Below are 11683 nucleotides of genomic sequence, written 5' to 3' on the forward strand. Positions count from 1 at the left end.
GAGGCCATAATAGTTTCATCCCACAAGTTGTTCAAGTTTATAGGAGATAAATGCTACCTTTGTTTAGCTATAATTTGCATTTATTTAAAGAATGAAGTTGAACATCTTTTCATATGTTTAAGTGCTATTTGTGTATATTGTGATCTCTGTTCATATTTTTTGCCCATTTTCCTGTTGGTTGTTAGTCCTCTTTATATAGGCATATGAATTATATATTAGATTATTATTTTGTAATATGAGTAATAAAAAGTTGTTTCTACCTCATTGTTTTTCTTTTTACTTTGCCTACACTGTGAACTCAAGTTTTCAATTCCTCTCCTGCTAAAATGCTACTTTGCTGAGGGCTTTATCACCTGCCTTTGGAGTTCAGAGAGGGTAGCTCATTTTGACCCACTTTGCTTTATTGGGATTTCATTTAACTCCACGAAAGTTTTTAAAGAACAGAGGGCAGAAGCCCTGGCTCTGAAGATACTCAGGCCTACCATTCTTTACATATATAACCCTAGATATGTTTTGATAACTTCTAAGCCGCAGTTTCTTCATCTGTAAAATAGAGATAATAATTCTGCAAATCTTATGGGGCTGTTTGATGATTAAATAAGATGATGCATATGTATTCATCCAACACAGTGCCTGGCCCATAGTGAAGGCTTCATGAATGGTATTTTTAAAAATTTGTTTAGTGAAACCAAGCAAACATTTCTTGAATGGCTGCTGTACTATCCTGGTGCTATTCTTCATCAGCATAGAGGAGAAAATCCTGTGATCACATGCCCCTTGTCTCACCTGCTGTCTTTTGTGTTTTGTACGTGGAGTTCTGGATTGTGGCTCATACTGTTGGGTGCTTTGTTGAAGGTTGGCTGCTCTGAGAGTTTGAGTCTCTACCAGGCTCCTGGGTACACCTACCATGGCATTGCCCATGTCTCTATTGTCCCAAAGTCTGTGTGTGTAACTATTCTTCTGATGGTCTTTCAGAGAAGAAGGGAAGAAAGAAAGGGGTGTGACTAAAGACACCATGTAGCTGACACACCTGTCTCCCTGGGATGATCAGAGTTCCCTGGTTACCTGTCATCTGAGAAGGACTCACAGCTCTGGAGCCGACAGGTATGGACTAGTCTAAGCCAGCACTCAGGAAGGTTGTCTGACTGGAAGAGCAGGCATCAAGTAAGAAAGAAGAAGCCTGAGCTCTCCAGAAAGGTTTAAGGTATAGAACTCAACAAGCTTCCTACATTCATGCCTTTTCAACTTAAGTTCCTCTTCTCTAACCCCTACCCCAATCTCTCTCTTCACACTCTTTTATTTATTTGTTTGTTTGTTTTGCAATTTTTTAAAAATTAAGTTTATTGGATAACGTTGGTTAATACAATCATATAATTTTCAGGTGTATATTCTAATTTGACATCTGTATATTCTATTGTGTGTTTACCACCCAAAGTCCAGTTTCTTTCAGCTACCATATATTTGATCCCCTTTACCCACTTAACCTTACCCCTACCCCCCTATATTTGAATCCCTTTACCCCATCTACCTCCACTCTCCTCCCCTACCCTTTATCCTCTGGTAACCACTAGTCTATAGTCCATGTCCATGAGTCTCTGTTTATTTGTCCTGTTCCTTTGTTGCTTTTAGGTTTATATCTCACATATAAGTGAGATATAATATCATGTGATATTCAACTTTTTCTGTCTGGCTTATTTCGCTTAGCATGATTATCTCGAGGTCCATCCATGTTGTCACAAATGGCAGTATTCCATCTCTCGTTATGGCTGAGTAATATTCCATTGTATATATGTACCACAGCTTCTTTATCCAATCATCTGTCATAAGACACTTCGGTTGCTTCCATGTCCTGGCCACTTTGAAAAATGTTGCTATAAACATTGGTCACACTCTCTTTTAATACCAAGTAAATTTTACTATTTCATGTATCTCTCCTGCAAGCCTGTAAGCTCCAAGAGGTCAAAGGCTATATCCATCTTGTTCATTACCAAGCACAGGGCCTTGCTCTGCATAGTGGTTACATGGGTGTGTTTGTTTTATGCTAGTTCATCAAGCTCCTGGTGTGATGCCTAGTGCCCAGTAAATATTCATTGAATGAATGAATAAATTACAGAGTCTTAGGTAGTTATCCAGGCCATTCACCCACTACATGCCTGAATCCTTGCCCCATACAATGCTAGTCAACAAAACAGCTCTAGTTGCAAAGAGCTCTCTAATGCCCAAGGCTGCCTGTTCGTTTTCTGTGCAGTGTTGTTGGCTAGAAAGCTTTTCTCAATTTAGAACTGAAATATATCAACTTGAGGCTTCCAGTCAATATTCTTGTTCTAGCATATGGTCATGTAAATCAAGTCTAGGCCCTCTTTTATGATAACAACCCTTTAGGCATTTGAAATTAGTTCTCACACCTACCTCTTCTCCAAACTAATCACAAAATCATTGATTACTTACATACTTTTTGAGTACCTACAGCATGAAGTAGGCTAGAGAACACAAAGATAAAAAGGTATAATACTTGGTCTTATGGGTGGCCAGAGAAATTAAGATAGAATGTGATAAGTGCTAGGGACAGTGGGGACACAGGAAGGAGAGCCCTTGCCCACCTAGAAGACTTGGAGAAGGATCCACAAAGGGGTGGGCTATAGAGTGTGCCTTAAGTAGACCAGGGAGGAGAAGATGTTCCAAGAAGAAGGTAGAGCATATGGAAAAGTTTGGGGATATAAGAACCCGTGGCATGTTAGGGAACTTAAGTAGTTCCATACAATTGGGGAGACTAGAAGTCCCAGAATAGTCCAGTTTATGATTGTTGTCCCAGAAAACTTAATATGTCCTCAGTCTCAAAAGTGACCCAGATTAGATGATAAATTATATGGTCACTCTAAGTATGCCTGGGGCATAAAGTCTTAGGGTGATATGGAAACAGGGGAGATGAAGGTGGAGAGAGGCAGTGGCTGATCATAAGGGGCCTTGTGGGCCAAGTTCAAGAAGAGCATTCAATTAATTGGGCTGACTATGGTGTCTTCCTTTTGAAGTCATCTTCTACAGATATAATCTAATTCATGGATCAGTATATCTATTGGTAGATGATTGGTACTATGAGTTATCATTTATGGAAGACTTACCAGGTAGGTGCTTTCCATATAGCCTGGGGTGTGGCCCAGACAATAGCTGCTGATCTTTATTCATACATGTCCTCTACTGATTGTCTGCCACTAGGCCTTGGATTTGTCTTGTTTTTATAATAGTTGTGAGATTGTGTCCTGAGACAGCATTGAGCAATCCCTTCTGGGCCTACTTGTTCCCAACTAGAAACTTTGTAAGGCTTCCCTGGAGGGGGATAGCTGGTCAGAAGTAGGACTACGAGCTGTAAATAACTTGCTTTGAAGGACTGGAATGACTTGTGTATTGGTGGGACTTGTAAGAATATTCAAATGAAATGAGTTTAATTGGCTCTATGATGATGCAATAACCAGGGAGTGTTGAGTTAGATGTTTGAATGGGCGGCCAGTGGAAATGCTTTAAATATTTGAAATACTTGAATTACCTGGAAAGTGGATAGTACAAGTAGGCATTTAAAATATGTCTGAGTAAGTGGTTCCTCTCCAGTGCCCCTTGCAACATCTGTCACCCTTAAACTAAATGTAGCAGTTCCCTCTAACAGATCTAGCTTCAGGCTGCTTTTGCCCGCCAGGAAGCCAGTTGGCAGTGGACCCTAGGGCTTCTGGAGGCTCCACCACCCCAACAACAGCTCTGATACTTGGATGCTCAGAGGGGACATGAGGCTGCTGAGGAATGGTCATTTTACCCTGCCCTTTCTGTTCCTCCTTTGTCAGCCTAGTGAAGTTTGGGGCTAGTTTGGGGATCTAGGTGTATTGCTTTGGTAGGGCTGTTGTAACATAGTACCATAAACAAGGTATCTTGAACAATGGAATTGTATCGTCTCAGTTCTGGAGGCTAGGAGTCTGAGGTCCAGGTACTGCCAGGCTGATTCCTTCTGAGGGTTGAGAGGGCCTCTCCCCTAGACTGGCCTCTCCCCTAGACTGGTGGTTTCTTGGCACATTTTGGTGGTTTTTTTGACTTGTAAAAGCATCACTCAATCTCTGCCTTTATCTTTGTGTGACATTCTGTCTGTGCGCATGTCTATGTCCACATTTCTCCTTTTTATAAGGACACTAGGTATATCAGATTAGGAGTCTACCCTACTCTTGTATGACTTCATCTTAACTTATTATATCTCCAGTGACCCCATCTGCAAATAAGGTTACATTCTGAGGTACCGTGGGTTAACACTTTGACATATGAATTGTTTGGGGACATAATTCGACCCATAACATGAAGGTAGATAGAAAAAGCATCAGCAGCATGCAACCACTCCGTTGATTAGTACTACAACCAACTCTACTTTTTGGGAAAAACATCAAGTCAGAAAGAATCCTATGATTAAGGGAGAAGTACCCCAATACTGCTGTAACACATTAAAGGTAGAGCTCACTAGATATGGGTTAGTTTGCCTTGAGCTACGAATGTGACTTCTCCCCTGAGGATCCTAGCTTGAAACACACATGAAAGCCTGCTAGCCATAGTAGCCTGTGTCTCTGGGAATCTGGTTTTAATCTGTTATCTCACTTTCCAAGAGTCCATCTTCTAAACTTATGCCATTATTCTACCCTAGAACCGTCTTCATTCTTTGCTTAGATGAATGCAAAAGCCTTGTAACTAGTCTGCCCATTTGGATCTTATCCTAGCCATTCTACATACTCTACAGAGTGATTGTTTTAAAAGATAAACGTGATACAGTTGGCTCCTTAATTAAAATGACCTCAATGGCCGCTTGCTGCTCTCTGGATAAAGATCAAAGTACTATATCCTACAAGGGCCTGAGGTCTCAGACAGGAGGCTTACCAGCTGCATCCAGTCCTCAACTGCATTTATTTAAAAAACAATTGAACTGGCAATGCTCTGTTTCTTTATCTGTGTGCTGAACACTGATGTTCATGCTGTGAATATTCATCAAGCTTGTCTACACATATGGTATATTTCAATTTAAAAATAAAACTTTGAAACAATTGAATGAGTTGTCCAGAGTTCTGGGAGTACCTAAGTCATATTCCCTTTTATAACCTTTAGGTCTCTTGCCAATTACTGTACAAGTAGAGATTTTTCCCCCTCTATCTTGGGGAAAAAAAGATGAAATTAACAAACAGGGGCTATTCAGCAAATTATGTCATAGTCACAAGATAAATTATGCAGATTACAACAAGAAAAACAACGTAGTCCTACATTTTTTGGCTCTTTTTGTCCAGAAATTATGCTGGCTTGCTGTTTACTGTTGCTAACTAAGAATAAAGAGTGATCTGCCTGTTGCTTCTGCCTCCAAGTGCCCTGAAGAGATCAGAAGGTGTGACTGGTGTCAGCACTCTTTATCATTTCTGCTCTTGGGAGAGCTTCATCCCTTTCTGAAGCAACAGTCCTGTCTTCCCAGCAGAACTTGGGCAAGCCCGAGGCTGCAGGCAACACCTCTGTGTCTGCCCCAAGAAAACAGGAGCTCTGATCAGCTTGGGTATATGAAAGAAAGGAAGAGCTCTCTGCAGATAGCTGAAAGCATTGTTGGCAATCTCTGAAAGTTACTTCTACGGCACAGTGACAAATTCTTTCACTGGGTTCTGCTTCTTGGGGTGCTGAAACTGTTCCCATTGTTTAACATAAAGAACTAAAGTAGTCCTAGCAAAGAGAATGAGAATAGTCCCTGACTCTGACAGTCTCCTAGAACATCACAATTTTAAAATGGAGGGATTTTACCAAAAAGTTTACATTTCTGACTTTGTTTGAAAAATTGAAATGTGGGGCCTATCCTACCATTTAAATTGTATTTAAAATCGGCAGCATCCATGACATCTTTCCCCAGCCCCCATACTTTTATTTCCTATACTCAGCTTGGCTGTTTCTTCCATAGCCCTTGGTACCTTCTAACTTACCATATGTTTATTTGTCTGTTGACTTCCACTGGAAGGTAAGTTGCATGAGAGGAGGGATCTTGTTGGCTCAATGATACATCTCCCTCCCAGGATATTGAACCTAACATTTAATAGTTGAATGAATGAATGAATGAATGAGCCTGGGCTTTACATTCCCAAATGGTAGCAGTCACATTACTTGCCTGGCCCCTGAAGGCATGTGGATTTGCACACCTACCCTACACATCTGCCCCTACTAACCTGAGCACCAGCTTCTCCCTCCCCTTTCCCTTACTCTTATCTCTTGGGCCATACTTGCCTTCCTGCGCGGACCACTGGGCCTTGGCATATACAGTTCTCTCAGCCAGAACACTTTTCTGCCCGTCTCTGCTTGGTTGACTCCTGCTCATCCCATGCCCTCAGCTCAAACTGTCCTTGATCCTTCTGCCTAGGTCAGTTCCCCTGGGCATGGAGAATAACTGTCCTTAGTGTTTTCAAAACCTACTAGAGAAAAGTCCTTTAATTACACTTTTAAGGACATAAAAAAGTATTCATTGTAGATATGGATGGATGCCCTCTCCTCCTACTCTGACTCCTGAGCTCGGGATACAGGTGTGTTCAGCTATCCAAAGCCCAGCCCCTCTGAGTCAGTCTGGAAACCAGTTCTGCAGGGCCAAGCAAGGGGTAGACACGGGCCAAGGTTTGTAATTACCCCCTCGGTCATCTATTTATCCAGGACTTATATTACACTGGGCCTTTTTATTGCATCCCATCTGTGTCAATACTGGTGGAAGAAAGAGTGAGGTGTCCTGGCCTCCCAGGGTATCCTGGCAACACCACTCAACCTCCAAGCAGAACCAGAAAGATACCCTCCTCAACCAAATGACTGTGATAGAGGGCCCTTCTTGGTAACCTGGAGACACAGAGGTGAAATTTTCAAACAGAGGCTTCTGGGAAGTGTAACCCAAGCAGGGCATAGAGAATTCTAGACTGACAGAGCTAGAGAGCAGCTTCCTCTCTCCACCCAATTTCGAGGTGAGGAAATTGAGACCCAGAAAGGGTAAAGGGTGCAAGAAAAAGCCACACAGCACATGAGTCCCAAAGCCAGCACAAGAACCCATAGGTTTCACTATATTTTCTGGGCCTGGGCTTCTGGGGCTGGAATGTCAGGAATTCTAGGTTTAGTCTGCACTAGCTGTGGGACCAAAGCATAGAAATTGATGAGAATGAATGGACTTTAGCAGCTTTTGTTGAGGGTGTTCAAAATACAGATGTCTGGACCCTAGTCCTTATTTGCTAGGTCTGTAGGAGAGCCCTGACATGCATGTTTTGAAAACCTCTTTGGAGATTTTGATCCTCAGTTGCTAGGTGGGAAGTAAGGGTCTGGATAATGCTTAAGTCCCTTCTGGCTTGACAGATATCCAGCTACAGATAGTAAAATGAGTCTTGTGCTAGGGCATATTCCTAATATCAGTCCACAATAGCAAATCTCAGTGGGGCAATTTGGCTCCCTAGAATGTATCCTAAAAGTTTTTAAAGTTTTGTTTGTCACAGTGATGGTGGTAGTTCCTCTGGTATTCAGTGCTGGATGCTAGATATCTTGCAATGTAGACATTGCAAGGGTAGCCCCTCACAATAAAGAACTGTCTTGAGTCCTACACATCTTTTGAATATCCTGCCAGAATATTCATGTAGACGAAGAGTCAGTTCATAGTTACATGAACTAGAAACTCCATTTCACTTTATGTACAAGAAATGGATTTTTTTTTTTAAACCTGGTTTTATTACACACTCTTCCTGGAGTGCAACTACAATGTTGAAAGTTGCATGTAAGTAGTCATTCATTTTGTTTGGAACTTTATCAACCCTTAATCCACCATTTTGGAAAATCATGCCACCCATGGCAATGCTGCTCACATAGTAATTGAGTCATTAAGACAACACCTCTATCCTAGTCTGCACATGTAGCTTTCCCATTGATGATGATTGTATATAGCTATATAAAAATCTTAATTTAGCCCTTGTTTCAAAATGTCAAATATAAATGAAAAGTGACAGTTTTCAAATATTGTCTACTCTTCAATGCATACTTACCCATTGTAACTTCATGTATGATTTTACTGTCATGGCATTCACTTTTAAAGTTAGGACAGTCTGTTGCATTGTAAGAGAATTATATGTGTAGGGAAGTGCACTCCTTATTTATTACAAATATATTTTTAATAAATATATTAACCATTATATATTTACCATTAACAGTGGGTACTGGGTCTGTTTGCTTTGGGACTTATTGATCTACAAACAACAAATCCTATAGGAAAACAATAGATCCATGGTTCTCAGACAAGCCTTGCAAAGGCCTAGGTTGCCTTAGATAGAACATGGGACATGTTGGAAGGATAAACCAACTTGTCAGAATCAGATCGTAATGGGGAATGAAATCAGACCTAGAGAAACAAGGTAAGAAGTCCGGGCTTGGGTGAGCAGGTCACAGAGCTCAGCTTCGAATCTTATCCAAACTCATTTTGGACATATGAGGTAAGGGTTAGACTAGTAGTTCTTAAGTGCCTACAGTGGGTTGGGACCTGCAATTGCCACCACAGGCCTAAGGGCTGTTAGCCCTTGTTTTACAACCAAGGAAGCTCAGGCTCTGACAGTTAAACTAACTTGCCCGAGGCCATACAGTGATCTCTAGGTGGAGGCCTGTCTACTTCTTTCAAAGGGGCTTTGTTATTGCAGGTCCCAGCGGTTTCTTTCTGCCCAAGAAAGTTTGTATTTATTTGGTTTTTGGCGCAGTGGCTCTCTGTTTTTGATGCCTTTCTAGGAGCGATTGTGCATCCTGGGTAGCAATGGGGGGGCTTCCTTGGGAAAGGTGGGGCTTCCTTGGGAAATAACGGTTAGTTCTCTGCAGGCTTGGCCACTCTGACTTTTGGCTGAACTGGCACCTGGGACATGCACCTCTGTCATCCACTGCATCTTGCTGTTCATCGCAGATGACGGGCATGCACTCCTTTCTGTGCGTGTGCCCACATCTGGCTGGCCCTTAGCTTCTCCTTTCCCTGGTGGTCAGTTCTGTTGTAATCGACTCAGCTTGCTGCTGTTGGCTGGTTTCCTGTCTGACTTGGGCAGGGCATTCTAGGCTCCATGAGTGGAGATCTTGCAGGGGGCTTTCCTGTGGGCCATTCCTTTCCAAGAAGGGTTCAGAAGCTACAGACTCCTAAGATCTGCTTACAGTCCTGCCCTGAAGTGAGCTACCATAAAGATCCCCAATTGGTAGGGGGTGTCAGGAGATCGGAATGGAGGCATGGGTAGCGTTCGCTGGCTTTTTAGAGTGGAGAGTGTGTGCTAATGTATGAGGATGTGTGTGTCACTAACTTAGCTCTGGATAGCAGCCATTTTAAGCAGAACCGAATTTGCTGGCACGGATTGTTTTAACAATTGGTAGATATGAGCATTGCAGTGAGACCCTTTCAGGATAAATTAAAAAAGACACATGGGGAAAATAAATCCTAGACCATCTTCCTCTGCCCCACCCCCAAATCCCCACCCTCAAGCCCTCTGTCTTCAGCAGGAATTTTAGTCTCTCACTGGTTCCCCATAGGCATTTCCAGTCTCTCCCAATCTTTCATTATCCTGGAAGGCACCATGATGACACTAAAGGCCTACTTGGGGAGCATTAGTTGTCCTCCTCGTCCCCCATACCTTTTCTTCATCAATTTCCTTACACCATCTCACACACATAACCCTAATAAAACACTGCTTTCTCTGCAAGCAGGGTGAAGGAAGTAATTCTCAGACTTCATTGTGCATATATATCACCCAGGGATCTTGTTAAATTGTAAATACAGATTCAGTAGGTCTGGAGTGGGGCTCTAAGACTCTGTATTTCTAATAAGCTCCCAGATGATGCCAGTGCTGCTCACTAGGAAACCACTCTGAGTATCGAAGCCCCAGGCAGCCCTACTCTCTCTCTTCTCAGGTCCCTCCTTCCTAGAACTCCGGAAGCCCCACCTGTGGGAGTCTCTGGACAGAGAGGGAAAGGATGTTGACATGTGTCCCCTCCTTAGCCAATACTTCTTGCTTTTTCATATCCCTCTTCTCTCTGAACTATAACTCTCTCTTTTATTTATATCTCCTTTGCTCTCTCCTCTCTTGCTTTCTCCCAAGGGCCCACCAATACAGCTAGGACATGTAAGACCAGTAGGTAGTGGGAATTTTTGTCCCATTTTGCTACTATGTGATTCTCCTGTGGAAGCTAGTTTTCTCCCTTAATCCTCATGCATCCTTTGTCTCTGGCCACTTCTCTTGTAATGCCTGGTGTTGTTCTGCAGCCAGAGGGAGTATGGGGTACCTGGGCTCTGCCAGGAGCTGTCGAGAGTCATGATCCTCTCTGGGCATGGGTTTCTTAATGCCTATACTATGGGGTTGAGCTAAAGGCTCCTCTGTCTCTAACATTCTCTGATTCTAGTTAATTGACAAATATATTTTAGGTCCTCCGTACAAAATCTGAAGCCTTAATTACCCAATTTGAACTCCATCCTATCCTTCTGAGTGTCTGTGGGATGATCATTTACTTTCTCTGAGCCTTAGAGCCCTTGTTTACAAGTTGGGTGATAATAAGGGTCACCTGATCTCAGCAAGTTAGGACATAAATAGGACCTTAGATGTAAAGATACCTAGGGTAGTTCTTGGCAAAGGAAGTGTTTTAGTCAACTAGGGCTGCTCTAACAAAGTTGATTGAGTGGCTTAAACAACAGACATTTATTTATCAGAGTTCTGCAGGCTGGGAAGTCCAAGATGAAGGTTCTGGCAGATTTGATTTTTGGTAAAGTTCTTCTTTTTGGCTTGCAAAAGGCCAATACTTCATTGTGTGTTCATATGACCTTCTGTGTGTGTGTGTGTGTGTGTGTGTGTGTGTGTGTGTGTGTGTGTGTGTGTGTGTGTGTAGTGTGGTGTGTGTAGAGAGAGGGAACTCCGGTGTCTCTTTTTTTCACAAGGACAATAATTCCATTATGGGAGCGCTATTCTCATGACTTCATCTAAACCTAATTACTTTTAAAGGCCCCAGCATTACGTTGGGGGTTAGGGCCTCAACATATTAATTTGCAGGGGGCGGGGACAAACCTGAGTTCATAACAGTAAGAACTAGTCAATATGATAGAATTGGTTCATTCATCTGGGAACAATCAACAGATCGCCCACCATGTGTTAGGAGCAGTGAAGTTGTACTGCAGAAGTGTAGAGAGGAATTAGATGTGGGCCCTGCCCTTTAGTCAGCTGGCACAGAGATTCTAGATTAAAGGTTAGGAGGTGGCATCTAAGATGGAGACTAGGGAGAGCAGATATTAGGAGCTGAAGAAAAAATAAAGCAGAGAGGTGGAGGATGGGGAATGGGGAGGACATGCCTGGAGTGTAACTACACTGCCTTCTGCTTCTGCTGAATTAGTGTAATGACAACATAAGCAAATCATGAAAAATATATTTTAGATTTAGTTATTTTATCTGGAAATGAAGGCTAACTTTTCTGATCCTTGTGGTCACTTTCACTTAAATATTAGATTATTCACAACATCGCTCATAAAAATAAAGTACAGGTAGTATTTTGCCCAACACCTTGTAGGAGTTCAGAATAAGTTATCCCAAGATGTGTCTCTTTGGTATGAGGATGATTTTGAGCTAAAAGCAACTGAGACTCTGTGGGCTCAAGAGAAACATGTCTTCCCCTCCTCAAC

At 42.3% G+C, this 11683-nt stretch overlaps 1 protein-coding gene across 2 annotated transcripts in view; it reads right to left on the minus strand.

The window, feature by feature from the left end:
* Positions 1-3390, minus strand: part of TBATA (thymus, brain and testes associated) — a 27085-nt gene extending 23695 nt beyond the window's left edge. The window contains exon 1 of one of the 2 annotated variants that reach the window (XM_023537850.1): positions 3120-3390. The gene's annotated coding sequence lies outside the window, so the exon portion shown is untranslated. The remainder of the gene's footprint in view (positions 1-3119) is intronic. The other variant, XM_023537851.1, reaches the window with a different exon arrangement.
* Between the last annotated feature and the right edge of the window lie 8293 nt (positions 3391-11683).

Source organism: Pteropus vampyrus, unplaced genomic scaffold, assembly GCF_000151845.1.
Source record: "Pteropus vampyrus isolate Shadow unplaced genomic scaffold, Pvam_2.0 Scaffold202, whole genome shotgun sequence".
Lineage (NCBI taxonomy): Eukaryota > Metazoa > Chordata > Mammalia > Chiroptera > Pteropodidae > Pteropus > Pteropus vampyrus.